General features: G+C 35.8%; 1 long non-coding RNA gene across 1 annotated transcript; it reads right to left on the reverse strand.

Annotated features, from left to right (window-relative positions):
* Positions 1–224: 224 nt before the first annotated feature.
* LOC144234779 (uncharacterized) lies at positions 225–5,004 on the reverse strand. Its single transcript, XR_013336080.1, has 3 exons — positions 4,942–5,004; positions 558–621; positions 225–331 (listed from the first exon to the last, which is right to left on the reverse strand). It is a non-coding gene; the product is annotated as an uncharacterized LOC144234779 (long non-coding RNA).
* Positions 5,005–16,105: the final 11,101 nt, after the last annotated feature.

The following is a 16,105-nucleotide window of genomic DNA, read 5'->3' on the forward strand; positions in this document are numbered from 1 at the left end:
TCCACCACCAAATCTGCATTTCTGGGACACAATGTACCTTAAATCTTCTGTCAAAGAACCCTCTTGGTTCAATGGGGAGACATTTACTAATATGTAAAAATCTTTGAAGCTAGAGAGCTGACAAAAGGATCAAAAAACAAAAAGCAGTTGTAGCATCATTACATTTATATAGCCTAAATAATTTTTAAAGTATGATCAAGTACAGTACATAATTTTATCTTTCCAATAAATTTGTAAGGTGGTTATGTTATTCATATGAAGTTGCTTATCTTATGTGAACTTCAGAGTCCTCATCTTTAAATGGGATATATTTCACAGGGTTGCTGTGAACCTAAAACAAAATAACATGTGTAAAGTACTTGGTACAAAGTACTCAATAAATGGTAGCTTGAGTTTTTTAAATTATTATTAGCCCTACAAATAAAGGAAACATTGCTTAGAGAAAATAACCAGCCCAAGTGCATTCAATGGAATTGACTTCATTGAGTAACTACATAGAGCTGTGATATAAAAATTCATGAAATCCCTCTGCCTTCTACCTAGGAACTCATACTCACTCTTAGTAAGAAAGCAAACAAGTTCTAGAACCAAGCGTTCTTTTCACTCCATTCTGATGCAAATCTAGAAAAAAAAAAAAAGAGGTAAATTGAAACCCATGTCAATGGATGCTTAGATTAAAAATCCTCTGGGGCACCTGAGTGGCTCAGTCGTTAAGTTTTCCAACTTTAGCTCAGATCATAATCTCATGATTCGTGAGTTTGAGCCCCACATCTGTTGTCAGCACAGAGCCCACTTCAGATCCTCTATCTTCCGCTCTCTCTCTGCACTTCCGCTGTGCTCTTGCTCTCTCTCAAAAATAAATAAACATGTTTATTTTAAAAACATGTTTAAAAAATTTTTAAAAGCCCACAACCTTCTGCTTATGCAGGTTTTTTTTGACTGTGGCTAAGAGTACTCTAACTCAATGTGCCCTCCCTAACCTGCCTCCCCTCCATAATCAGGAAATCCTTAATAGTGGGAATTTCCTCCTTTGAATAGAAAACTTTTGCTTTTGGGGGCACCTGGGTGGCTCAGTCGGTTAAGAAAACTTTTGCTTTTGTATAACACTGTACAGTTGACTAAAAGCACTTTCACCTATACTAAGTAATTTAATCTAACTAAATAACTTTATTTCCCCCAAATTCTGTGAGGTATGAATTAGTAAAATCATTTCAGAGTAGAAGAAATTGAGACACAGCTATAGGTGTCAAAATCCAGACTAGAACTAGATCAGTAGCCTCATGCTAGTTTAATTATTACTTTAAAGCTTCCCCACTAAACTACATTAAACCTATGTTAAAATACTATGTTAAAATATTTTTGCACTCTCACCTAGATTTCCTTCTATTTTCTCTGAGCCTCAGTGACACACTCTAATTCTCCTAGGGGTCCAATACTGAACCTTGTATTTGAGGACTTCCCCCCAGGCAATATGTTTATTCAGTAATCCATGCAACATAATATAATATCACCTTTTCAAGTAAGGCTATGACTTTTACATAGGCTACATCCATAAAGAAAGATGGAGAATGATATTTTGCATTTGTTTAGCAGTCTTTCAAAGTGCTTTCATATATATTATTCAGAAAGAGAGAATGAAATTTGAATTTAAGAGTAGAAAGGATGTTAAAGATTCTCAAATTCAGTGTTTCTTAACCTGTTTGGGTCACTTGCCAATTTGAGAATCTGACAAAAGCTACAGAACTCATGCTCAGAAAGATGTACAAATGAACATATACATACAAATCTGCAAAATTTCAAGGAGATTCTTGGACTGACCCCAGTTAAGAATGGCTCTAATTTCCAAGTCTCAATTTACAAAGGAGGAAGCTACTATTTAATTGTGACAGCATTCTTATGAGGAGACAGACTAAGGATTATTATTCACATTTCTAAATCTGGAAACTAAGGTCCAGTGAGGTTTCAAGACTTGCCCAGTCTTCCAGCTAATTAACAGCAAGCAGTAGCAGAACCCAGGACTCTGCACAGTCTAGTTCTTATTCTTCTAGATCACATCGCCCTCCCACTGGAACTTCTTCACCATAAGAAAGCCTGTTTCTATAGCCAACAGTTTATTTGACCCTTCATAACAAACATAATTCTTGACCTCCAGTGATAAAGCTCCAAATAAAAAAATTGTTCTCTTCAAAACAGTAACTAATTTCTTAGAGATTTCCAAAAAGTTTTAGTCACTGCTAACACATTAGATATTAGAATCTACAAATTAGAATTGTAAACAACTCTGTAATTTCTATATTGGTGGTTAAATACCAATCTGGTCAACCTTTCCATTTAGTAGCAAACATACCTGAATGTAGGCAAAGAAGGCAAATATGTTAGCACTTCTTTTGGAAGGGTGCAGGAAAGTAATATTAGCATATTAGAATTATATCTAGCACACAGAATGCTTACTAAATATTTGTTAACTGAATAAATGAATTTACCTACAAATATCATTGAGCTTTTCAAATATTTTGTTTCCACTTTGAAAAATTATATATAAAGTTATATGGAAACCAACTTGACAATAAACTATTTAAAATATATATAGAGAAAGTAAGAATACACTCAAATACAGTACTTTGTGGTTACGGTCTAAGTTAAACCTTCAACAGTATATTCAATACTAAACTATACATAAAACAAAATGCTTTTCTAAACGTTTACTCAGATTTTATCAAAACAGTCTATTTACTAAGATAGCGGTCCTGATTAATCTTATTTTAATTTATTCATTCTCTCATAACATAAACATATATAAAATATTTATTGGGAAGAAAATATCTCAGATACATATAAAATATTTACATATACCAAAGGTACTATAACATTTATGATGAATGTTAAATTTTTGCAAGAATATAGTTATTATTAACATTTAATTTAACTTCACTTAATAGCAGTCTATCTTGCTACTCTCAAGATTTCCATATCTGAAGAGCAGTCTTTATTTGTAAAGCCAAAAGCTTCCAGAATTTGTGCCAGGGTGCTGAGCGTTTTGGTATTTAAGAAGAATGAAAGATGCTGTGTTTTAGCTTTGCTTATTTGTGCTAGCTTTAGTAGACTTTGAGTCTGAATTTTAATGTTTCATCAGCATAGATTTTGTGATAACTGGATAGGTTAAATTTTTTCTACAAAACAAATGCTTATTAAGGCAATAAACCTGTTGAAAGAATAAATTAGCAGGCAGGTTATGTTTTTAGGATATCTATACTACAGAAAAGGTATTGTACCCACTCTACCTAGTGATTAGGTTTATATTGCAATGTGACTCATAAGACTCACTGTACTGAATAAAAATTTAGGCAATTAGTGATCTTATTTCTTAGGAAGAACTGCTTGCTATCGTATATTAACACAGATCTCGCTCAATTAAAATTGCTCACAGTCAGCAAAAATAATTTCTGCACTGTAATGAAATAATGAAATAATTATATGCAAGGGAGGACTTGTGATCTTTTTAATTATTCTATTCTTCATTTTTAAAAGGGCTATTTGAAAACGTACTCTTATAATTGATTGCTATAAATCAGTCAAATGCATTCTAAGGATCATAAATATTCTAACTTTTAAAAGACAAAGAAATGCTAAATATTCAATGAAATACTTCAATATTCAGAAAATTTAATCTGGGGGGAAAGGATAGACTGCTCTTTGGAAAATAAAAAAGTAAATTTGTTGTCCCGTGAAAAATGAAATATATTGAATGTCAGTAACAGAAATGGAATTAACAAGAGATCTTTTTATTGTTTTTTAAGGTCATTAGGCTGTGAATTCTATAATTATGGAAATTGTCAGTCCAGTTCTGTAAGAATGTTTGCTCCCATCCATAAGGTAGTGGAATGTTCAATCAGTCTCTCTCGTGGGAAAGTTAGGTCATAACTGTAAGTGTACCAGCAAAATTGAATTAAGCAAAGAGATTTCATTAGTATTTATAGCCAGAAGGCATCTGTAAAAGTACAGGGCAAAGAAGTTATGTGGAAGTCAAAGGAGAAAAAAAAAATGGGTTTCCAGTGACAAAGGCGAATCTGAAAGAGATATAAGTGTATAATGAATAAGAGCTATTGAACGCTACTGCAAAGAGGGAGTTGCAAAGATGTCAAATATTGATTTTCTTGTGTATGCCTTTGGACTACATATGTAATTGTTTGGATTTGCTGTCTTCATGGTACAACAATATTTGTTGTCGAAGGTTAAAAAGCATGATGTGAAATAAACTAAAAACTAAGAAACGTGTTGGAGAATTATAATAATCCTCCACTCAGTATCTCATTGAAAGGTTTCTATAATTTCTTGCAAAAGAACATTTTTAATGAAGAAAAATGTTCTGTATTTTTCAAACAGAACACAAGATCCTTATTATTAATTATGTTAATTGATAATTATTTGATTAACTTTCAGCATCATTTTAAAGTGAACCAGGTTTTCTACTTCTTTATTTTACTGAATGGATATTCTTAAAACATTGATCTAATTTTGAAAGTAGTCAAACCATACTTAAAAAACAGTATATTATAATCAATCCAATTAAAGCTAAATTGATAATAAAAATCTCATGTCACCACTTTAAAAGAAATACTTTTTACAGTGTTTTCCTTTTCACTAGAGAAACTCCATAAAGAAAACTTCTGCATATTAAACTCTACATAAGCATATATATTTTAATAAATCGCAAACTCAATCAAATGAATAATCAAGATCGTACAGTCACTAGATAAAAAATACTACCTTCTTTTGTTTTCAGGGGTTATTTTCTGTCTAATTATTCAAGTCTGAACAAAGAATTTTAACAATCATAATGCTGTTTTTACATAACAGCATAACTTGTTTCTTTTATCTGATTTTATTATTGTTAGGACCTTGAGTGAACATTTACGAATATTACCTTGTTGTCTTTCCTACCTCAGGAAGTTAAAAACAGCAAAACTCTCCTGGTAGATTTTATTGCACTTAAAACCATAATGACCACAAACTGAAAAGAGAAAGAAAAAAAAAGTATGAGATGTTTTAAGCATTAGAGGCAGACAGGGGTACAAATAAAGGAACAGTATAATATATGGCAGAAGCCTATCATTTTTACCAGTGCAGAAAATACTAGAAAGGAAAAACCTGCAGAGAAGACAATTTCTGCAGCACAAACAAGTTTCACATTTTATTTTCAATGTCTCACTTTTAACGTTGCTAAATATTTAATAGCAAAGTAAAACAGAGTGACAGCATTGTGTCTATGTGAAATCCAAAATATTTTTTTCCCAGGGCTTTGGAAGCATGTAGGACGAGAAAGAGGTAATCTGACAGTAATGGCAGCTCCTCTCCGAGGTAAATACTTGTCAGGAACAAAACATAATTCAATTGCACTCTTCTTTTCTGAAAAGGTTGCTTGTGGAATATCCATCATAAAGTCATTTCTATTTCTTAAAAGCTATTAGTGCCTGGCCCCTTGGCTTCATTAAGATACTCTTTTTCAATATATTCTTTTATTTTAGACTTCATCCCAGTTTTCAGCTACACAAGGCACATTGCAATTTCCCGGCTACCAAGGGAGATGTCAGCCACGCCCCCCAATGACTGACATGCAAGGACAAGGTAGCAATAGAGAAGAAGGAGGATTTGTTGGCATTAAGTCGGAAACATTTCTTAAACCCTAGAGGTTAAAAGGGAGTTTGGCCAAGCTTCTAAGCCAGAGTGCTATATCATTTAGCTGACACTAACATTACCATACTTCCCATTAGGAGGGCATCAGTCTCCCAGCCCGTTAATCTCACCCAATGTTCTGGTGGAGCTAAAGAAGCCAGAAGTTTTGAGAGTCCCTGCTGCCAGACCTCAATGTTGCCTAAGCAAGCATTAAGAGATTATGGTAATAATAGGTGTGCTTACACCAAATAAAAGGTTTCATTAATCAAGTCATATTGAGATAAACCTGTCACTGGACGGAGGAGACCAGAAATCAAATACTGTGAAAGTTCTGACAGATTGTTAAATAGAAACCCTTTAAAATAGAATTTAATTTACTGTGATATTATGGATATTTATGCATCAATAGGCAAGTGCAGATTGAGTTCAGAGGTCGGCTCTGGTATTTGAAAAATAAAAGCACAGGATGAAACAAAAGGTGACAGTTACCTTTGTCTGAAATTAGGGTTCATTAGACTAAATGGGAAGGTTCTAACTGATTCTTGTAGGGAACTGAAGCACAGCATGCAATGTGGTGTGCAATATTGGATAACAGGCAAATCCAATTAAGGGATCTTCATTCTGTTAAAGACTTGTCTACAAACTTAAAAAAAAAACAACTCAAAGCCAGCCATGGGGCAGTCCAGGTGTTGTCTGTGGTGACCCTCTCTCACACCATAGTAGGTGAATATTATTTCCTTCCCAGCATGATGGTTAGGAGTGCTGGATTTGGGAGTCAGATAGACCTGAGTTCAAATCACAGCTCTGTGACTTACTACTTACTGGTATGACTTTTTCAAATGATCTTCTTTTGGCCTCAGTATCCTAATCAGTCAAACAGGTACTACCAGTAACTACCTGATACATCTGTTGTGAGGAATGAGATCAGTTTTGCAAAGAACTTAGGCTAGCAGTGCACAAGAAACCATAGTTATTAATTCTTCTTTTTCCTTCTCCTTTTTTTCTCTCCCTCTTCACTCCTTCCACTCTCCTGTTTTATCTTTTGCCCTCCTCTTCCCTTCTTGTTTTACCCTGTCTATCCCACAGCACCAAGCAACAGCACCAGCAGAAAGCACCTCCAGGCACAGTGCAGCCTCTTTGGATCAAAGAGCCTGCTGACTTGTGGTTTGCAAGCAGAGTTCAAAATGAAGATATGAAAGTCCTGTTCATTCATACTGCCTCATTCATGAAACAATGTTGGAAGTTCCTTTGGCTCTCTAGTGTCTGAAATTTGCTTGCTCATACTCATAGAAGGAAGTTTCAGATTCTACCAAATTGACCCACAGGTGCAATCTTTCCTTAAAGCCAAATCAGGACTTTGTCACAAATCTTACTTACTGGTGGCTGAAAATATGTATGATTTGTTTAACAAATCTTTTTAAAGAATCCCACACTCTCTAAGAATACAGGTTGACATATATTTCAATCTAATTCTTATTTCCAACACTTTACTGGGCTTTGATTTGTATTTTAAGGTTTCTATTTCTTAGTGTCTCTATGCCATTCCATTTATTCTACTTGAAAGAAAAAAGAAGTCCTTTTAAAAAATGTTTGAATAATATATCAATGAATAATGGCTACAGAAAGGGTCTCTGTAGAAAAACAGAGAGCACCTTACCCATATTTGAAAGATAATAGGCAGGCAACATACAATCCTGTTACTATACCTCCCAGGTGTCTAGAAAACAGCCAAGACAGATTCAAAATGCTACAAAAAGTAGCTGTGCCCTTTAGAGAAAGTCTTTGTCTTCCTTGGACTCCCAAGCTGGGTTAAGTGCACCTCCTCCAAATCTACCTGTTTCCTATGAATCTGTATCAGAACTCTTCCCACACTATTGAATTATCTTCCCCACCACTAACTTTAAGCTATTCATGAGCACAGATATCTTATTTATCTTTGTATTTCCTTGCCAGAAGTGGTGTTTTTGACAAATGTTTGCTGAATTAATAAAAAAAAAATTCACATCCAGGCCTGAGTAAAATTATCCATTCAAACCCCCTTCACATTTATTAATTGAAAGTGGCATAATTGACCTGCATGTAAAGAGAAAATGACTCAGACAGCTTGAAATGATTTAATATTAAAACAAGATCTCTGGGGAAACCTGGGTGGCTCAGTTGGTTGAGCATCCAGCTCTTAATTTTGGTCATGATCTCACAGTTTGAGTTTGAACCCCATGTTGGGCTCCATGTTTAACATGGAGCCTGCTTGGGATTCTCTCTCTCACTCAGTCTCTCTCTCTCTCAAAATAAATAAAAGTAAACATTAAAAAAAAAAAAATAAGAGGGGCGCCTGGGTGGCTTAGTCGGTTAAGCATCCGACTTTCACTTAGGTCATGATCTCGCGGTTCGTGGGTTCGAGCCCCGCGTCGGGCTCTGTGCTGACTGCCAGCTCAGAGCCTGGAGCCTGTTTCAGAGTCTGTGACTCCCTCTCTCTCTGACCCTCCCCTGCTCACGCTGTCTCTCTCTCTCTCCTAGAAATAAATAAAACATTAAAAAAAATTTTTTTTTCAAAAATAAGAGCTCTGAGAAAACTTCACTTTTAATAAAAGCATCCTTGGGGCACCTAAGTGGCTCAGTCAGTTGAGTGTCTGACTTCCGCTCAGGTCATGATCTCGCAGTCTGTGAGTTCGAGCCCCACATCAGGCTCACTGCTGTCAGCACAGAACCCACTTCAGATCCTCTGTCTACCTCTTTCTCTGCCTCTCCCCTATTCACGCTCTCTCTTTCACTCTGTCTCAAAAATTAAAAAAAACTAAAGTGTCCTCAAACCATAACTCTCTTTTTTGAATTTGTTGGTGTCACTTTGTACTTCATCTTTACCTGTATATTAATAGAACCATAGTTCAGGGGTGCCTAGGTGGCTCAGTCAGTTAAGTATCTGATTCTTGATTTCAGCTCAGGTTATGATCTCATGAGATTGAGCCCAGCATTATGTTCTGCCCTGACAGGTCGGAGCCTGCTTGGGATTCTCTCCCTCTTTCTCTGCCCCTCCCCCACCCATACTAGCTCACTCTTTTTCTCAAAATCAATAAATAAACTAAAAAAAAAATTAGAAGAAGAAACAGAACCATAGTTCAAAGAGAAGTGGAAAAATAAAAAAGTATGTTTCAATTTTTAGCTACCACCACTCCCTCCAATATAAATCATTTGGTTTTTCTATTCCTGTTATGTGTTTAATAAAATGAAAATACTGATATATGCCAAGTATAGATACTGTGTTTATTTCTAAGTGTCAAACATCTATATTTATTGTTATTGTAATTGCTTTTACATTGAGAATATTCAACTTTTGTGAATTGTGTTAGTTATCTACTGCTGTGTAACATATGATATCCCAAAATATAACAACTTAAAACAGCAAGCATGTATTATTTACACAGTTTTGGGGTCAGGAATCTGAATGTGACTAAGCTAAGTGGCTCTGGTACAGGATCTCTCACACACTCCAACAATCAGCTAGTACTGAAGTTATCTGAAACTTTGACCGGAGTTAGAGCTCTACTTCCAAGATGGCTCACTCACATGGCTATTAGCAGAAAGCTGGTTTTCCTCAGCGGCTATCAGGCAGAAAGTCTCAGTACCTTGTCATGTGGACCTTTCACAGAGCTGTCTGAAAGTCTTCATGAGCTGGCACCTGCCTTCCCCAGAGTGAAGGAATGAAGACAGTACAAGGCAGAAAGAGGCCACAATGTCTTCTATGAGGTAACCTCAGAAGTGACATATTACTTATATCATATTCTATTCGTTACACAGATCAATGCGGATACAATGTTGGGAGGAGACCATACATGGCTGTTATTACCAGGAGGCAAGGGATCATTGGGGACCATCTTGGAGCCTGGCTACCACAGCAATAAAAATTAATATCCATGCCAATGGAGCAGAGAAGAAATGATTCTTAGTTGATTAGGGGGGTGGAAAATCAAAGTCAAAATGACTTCCAGAATGGAGATTCAAGTGTACTAAGCCACCTCAAATAATAACTACTTAAGTAGATGAACTGGGAGTTCTGATTCCTTGTTCCTATAGTTTTTATATCCAGAACTCTTCATTGTATCACTTATTCCCTGAAGTCACCAAAAGCAAATTTACCTTTCCCAACTTTACCTATAACTGCAACATTTGTGGTTAGGGAAAAATTATATTTCTCCTAAGCAATATACAACATCAATAACCAAGATATAAAATAAACCCACACCTATGGATACAGGATGTAAAAGACACAGACTGAATATTCATAGGGAGCACTTTATTATACTAGTACTTTTCAACATCTCAGGTGGTTGTACAAGGATCATATGCAACTAGATTCTCTCTCAATTGAACAGTATGAAAGTCTGAATCCTAGTGGGTTTGACAAATACTTCTCCATCAAATTATAAGTCACCACCAAAAGATAATTTTCCCTATATCCTATTTCCTATTCCTGCCAGGTGAAAAAGAAAAATGGGAATTGAGGGGCACCTGACTGGCTCAGTCGGTAGAGCATGTGACTCTTGATCTTGGTGTTATACGTCCAAACCCCACATTGGACGTGGAGATTACTTAAAATTAAAATAATTAGGGGCACCTGGGTGGCTCAGTTGGTTAAGCACCTGACTTCTGCTCAGGTCATGATCTCATGATTCATGAGTTTGAGCCCCACATCGGCTTTCTCCTGTCAGCGCAGAACCTGCTTCAGATCCTCTGTCTCCCTCTCTCTCCGTTCCATCATCACCTTTCTCTCGAAAATAAACATTTAAAGTAAAATAAAGTAAAATGAAATAAATCTTTAAGGGACATCTGGGTGGCTCAGTTGGTTAAGTGTCTTGATTTCAGCTCAAGTCATGATCTAACACTCGTGAGATCAAGCCCAGCATAAGGCTCCATGGAGCCTACTTAAGATTCTCTCTCTCCCTCTCCCTCTGCCTCTTTCTCTCTCAAAAAGTCAAATCAAACCTANTAACTTGCTGTATGATTTCTAACATATTACATCTCTGCTCTTCAACTTTAATTTTTTTTTCAATTTTTAAAATATTTATTTAGGGGCGCCTGGGTGTCTTAGTCGGTTAAACGTCCGTCTTTCGCTTAGGTCATGATCTCACGGTTCGTGGGTTCGAGCCCCGTGTCAGGCTATGTGCTGACTGCCGGCTCAGAGCCTGGAGCCTGTTTCAGTCTGTGACTCCCTCTCTCTCTCTGACCCTCCCCTGTTCATGCTGTCTCTCTCTCTCTCCTAGAAATAAATAAAACATTAAAAAAAATTTAAAAAAAATAAAATAAAATATTTATTTAATTATTGAGAGAGAGAGTGACATAACATGAGAAGGGGAGGGGGAGAGAGAGAGAGGGAGACACAGAATCCAAAGCAGGCTCCAGGCTCTGAGCTGTCATCACAAAGCCCAACACAGGACTTGAACTCATGAACTATGAGATCATGACCTGAGCGGATACTAAGAGTTGAAGTCTTAACCAACTGAGCCACCCAGGCAACCCTCTACTTTTCAACTTTAAAGAGCCAAAAGGATCAAAAGAACTCCTCCAAGGTAATATTAATCCCATAATTCTAATTCATCTGTCCTTTCAGATAAATCCTTATCTACTGTCATTTGTGACCCTGATTACTATGATTTCTTACTACATTGTGTCAGAAAGCAACAGAACAATGGCCATATCTGAATTTATATTAGGCTTTTGTCTATCACCACCTCTCTTTCCCAAAAATACTGCTGGAAAATACCCTGTAATATTCACTAAGGGAAGCTCAGCAGAAATGAAAATACTCAGCCAGCAAGGTAAAACTATTCTGTGACCAATGGAACCAAAATTGGAGATAAATTTAAGTACATAGATATAAAAACCAATTTTTTAAAAATGGTTTTAACAAAAAATGATTGCTTGTAGACAGAGACAGGAAGATGTCTTTCCCCAAAGGATTCACTCTTCACAAAGTCTGGCAGCATGATGAAAGGCAGAGAAGTATGATTCCATGGCAGTAGAGGAAATGATACTCTCATCAGCTGGCAACCAATTTTCCTCAGAGGAGGTACAGACACAGCTAAGTCAGGCCAAAAGTTATGAATGTCCCTGAATTCCCACGGGAAAAGACTGCAGTACAAGGAAAGGAGTTTCATCTATTGAGCCTAGACAAGCTTGAACAAAAACGGAAAGCCCTTTAGCAATCTCCCGACAAAGAAAGAAAGAAAAGAAGAAAATGAGGGAAAGAAATAAAGGGAAGAGAAAAAGTATAGGAAGAAAACAACAGGATAATACAAGAATGAAAGAAAAGAGGGGGAAAGTTGCCCAGAACTAGAAACTTATCAAGAAAGCCCTGATTGTCTTATTCTATAAGGTACCCCTACCACAGTACCAGGTATAAAACCAGTGTTTGGTGTATGTTAAATGAATTTAAAAATGGAGATAAAGAAATAAACAAAAACAGTTTTGAAAAAGGCAGGAAATTCATTTGCTTCCAGCTGAGTAATAACTGCAGACAAAAATCTCACAACTGAACAATAGATGTGACCGAAAGAGAGGAAGTAGATGGATCAGTACAAATCTACTACCCCTCAGGAAAAAAAGAAATGAAAATATATGTCCTACTGCTATATATCTTATCACTTTTTCAAATATTCTTCTATATATTAATAATCTGTATCCGTTACAAATCTCATAAATATTTTAGGATCATTTTAAAAAAGAAAACCAGGGGCGCCTGGGTGGCTCAGTCGGTTAAGCTTCTGACTTTGGCTCAGGTCATGATCTCACGGTTCATGGGTTCAAGCCCTGCGTGAGGCTCCGTGCTGACAGCTAGCTCGAGCGTGGAGCCTGCTTCAGATTCTGTATCTCCCTCTCTCTCTGACCCTCCCCTGCTCATGCTGTGTCTTTCTCTCTCAGAAATAAATAAAACATTAAAAAAATTTTTTTAAAGGAAAAAGAAAACCAGTAACAATTTTACATACCAGTTCAAAAAATTGTTGACATTTCTAAAAAAAGGAAAATAGCATTTTATTTGGACATGGAAACCACATAGTCATCTATGTCATTTCTTAGAGTTCTACCAATATTTCAGTATTAAAATAAAATTGTCAAGAGGAAACAGATATGTAAAAAAAACAGCATTTAAAGGTTTTCTAGGGTTTTAATCCTTCTGCAGAATAAGTTATTTGTTTATAAACTTGGTTGTTCGGGTTTAACAGTGACACAAGATCAAACTGTATTACAATTCACTCAGCTCATACAGCTCAGCTCATTCCCCTTCTACAGATTATTTTAGATCTTGGTCTAACACAACTATCCCTTTAGGACCAGTGAGATTGCCATAGTAATTGCTCAGTGACCACAGTTGTTGCATCTTTGACACAGGAATGACCACGGTTCTAGGTCAGCTTTCATTTCACAGAGAAATAAAGACACATTAACAAAAGTGGGACTACACACACATACAGACTGAATCACAAACACAATGTCTGTTATAAAAAGGATGCAAAAAGAATAGCAGCTTGAGGAAGTTCAATTTCACATAAAAACTCAGATTAAAAATACTATTTTTTCCTACATCATTCTCCTCTTTTGAGAACATGAAAGAGATCACTTCTACACAACATTTTAAACAGACATCCTTTGTTCAAATGAATTATATTTCTAAGTGGAAATAATAGAACCAGATAGTCTGTTAATAATCCATGCAATGTTTTTCAAACTTCATTTCTGCTGATAAATAAATATTTTAGAACAAGACTGAGATTGATTTTTTCTTAATAAAATGAATTTCAAGTGATCTAATTTTATGTCAGCTTACAGTGTGATTATTTTTGTTACAAAAACTATAAACATATTTATAAAATAAGGTACATCATAAGGTATTGAATTGAAATTTATCTGTAAAATGAAAAAAAAAACATTTCAATTGAATCAGGTATCAAATATCTGTAAATACTGTTCCATGGCCACCCACATTCTAAGCAGAGTAGGATCAAAGTTAAGATGAGACACTCAAATATATAAAATACAAGATAGTAGGTACTCAAGAGATAAGTTTTGTATATCTTCACATTTTATGAAAACGGGAACTTAACTTCTAAATGGGCCAACATTACATTCTAAAAGGAGACCAAAATATTAATTTTTAAATTCATTTTAGTCATTTTCCTTACGCAGATTTAGATTCTTATCTAGAGCTTGTCAATCAGCATTAATTATTAATTGTTACTGGAGTGTCTGGCTGGCTCAGTCAGTAGTGCATGTGAATCTTGATCTGGTGGTACTGAGTTCAAGCCCCACATTGGCCATATAGCTTACTTAAATTATTTTTATAACTAACATTTATTGAGCGCTTATATATCAGGTACTATGCTAAGTACTTTATTACACTTTCTCACTTAATAGGAAAAAATCCTATGAGGTAAATAAATTACTTTCCCCATATTACTGGTGAGAAAACTGGGACTTTTGACAACACAATGTTCTAATATAACAAAAACAAACTGTCCATTACAAACACCTAGAAATGCTGAAAGAAATAAAATAAGCATTATTTTCAACATATGACTGAGAAAATAAATAAATAAAAATAAATAAAAAGTATAACTGAGAGGGAGAACATGTGACTCTCACTAGTTTGAGCCCCACTTGGGTGTAGAGATTATGTAAAAATAAATAAATAAATAAATAAATAAATCTTTTAAAAAACAGACACAAAAATAAATAAAAGTATGAGGAAAAAAGAAGGAAGAAAGGAAATCAATCAATCCTAGATGCCAAAAATGAAAAGATCAATGAATCATAAAGTAAAATAGATCCTCAATTGGCTTGAGGAAGAATTGGTCCCAGTAGCCTAAAGACTTAAGTTTTAATATTTACATAAAAAAACATAAGGCTTTAGGTGTGCATGAGGAACTAAGAATCCTGTATAAAGCCAAGAGTCCCAAATGCCTACTCTTTCTGAAAAGAGAGAAACTAGAAAAGAAATGTGTTTACCAGGATAAGATGACAAAGAAGCTTATCTGTCTCTTTTGGGCTTTAATTTGGAGTGGGGGAAGACTTCTCCCAAATTCACAATCTCAGGCCTGTGCCACCCATAAACTTGGGGCTAAAATGAATATAATATGCATGGTTTAGGAGACCTCAAATTGAGAAGGTAACACAACAAGCTATAGTTGGTGATCTCTCTGAAACTACTGGTGGACGCAAAAGCTAAAAAGCCTCATAAAGATAATCCCACAACAAAACATGTGAGGAAATAATCTACAACAATCAAGAATCTGTGTAAGAACTTTAAATAAAAGAACACTCTGCAAAGCAATATTGAAAAAGGAATAAAGTCATAAAAAAGGAGGCACTATGACAAAAATAAGTTGATTATGGAGAAAAAGATAATATAAATTTTTTTAAAATTCAGCACTTTCACAAGTTAAATATTAAACCCTTGAGGGGCACCTGAGTGGCTTAGAAAGTTAAGCATCTGACTCTTGATTTCAGCTCAGGTCATGATCTCACAGTCATGAGATCAAGCCCTGCATAAGGCTCGCCTGGGCATGGAGCCTCCTTAAGACTCTCTCTCTCTCTCCCTCTCTTTGCCTTCCTCCTCCTTCCCCCCTCTCCCCATATCATGAGCTTGAGCATGCACTCTCTCTCTCTCGTCTGTTTTTCTCAAAAAAAAAAAAAAAAATTAAACTCCTGAAAGTTAAAACTATGGGTGCCTGGCTGGCGCAGTTGGTGGAGCATATAACTCTTGATCTTTGGGTTATGAATTCCAGCCCCATGTTGAGTGTAGAAATTACTTTTTAAAAAAGTTAATGAGCACCTGGGTGGCTCGGTAAGCTGAGAATCCAACTCTTGATTTCAGCTAAGGTCATGATCCCAGGGTCATGAGATTGAGCCCTGTGTCAGGCACCACTCTCAGTTTAAGATTCTCTCTCTCTCTCTGCCCCTCTCCTCTACTCACACTCTCTCTTTCTCTAAAATTAAAAAAAAAAAAATTAAAACTTAAGGAATGGGTTCAATAGAAGATTAAATACAGCTGAAAAAAATTAAAGAACTGAAAGATCTGAGGAATGAAGCACCAAGAGCTAAAAAATGGGAAAATTTATTATTTTTTTATTTTTTTAATGTTTTATTTATTTCTGAGAGAGAGAGAGAGAGCATGAGCAAGGGAAGGTCAGAAAGGGAGGGAGATACAGAATCTGAAACAGGCTCCAGGCCCTGANAAGAGAAGTAAAGAGACACGAAGGATAGAATCGAAAACTCCAACTATCTCTGATATGAAAAAATGGGTAGAATAGGGGAAAATCCAATATTCAAGACATAATGGCTGCAGAATGGTATAGCCACTTTGGGAAACAGTTTGCTAATTCTTTAGAAAGTTGAACATAGTTACCGTATGACTCAGCGCGTGCGTGCGCGCGCGCGCGCA

The sequence above is a fragment of the Crocuta crocuta genome, unplaced genomic scaffold (assembly GCF_008692635.1).
Source record: "Crocuta crocuta isolate KB4526 unplaced genomic scaffold, BGI_CrCroc_1.0 scaffold85, whole genome shotgun sequence".
NCBI lineage: Eukaryota > Metazoa > Chordata > Mammalia > Carnivora > Hyaenidae > Crocuta > Crocuta crocuta.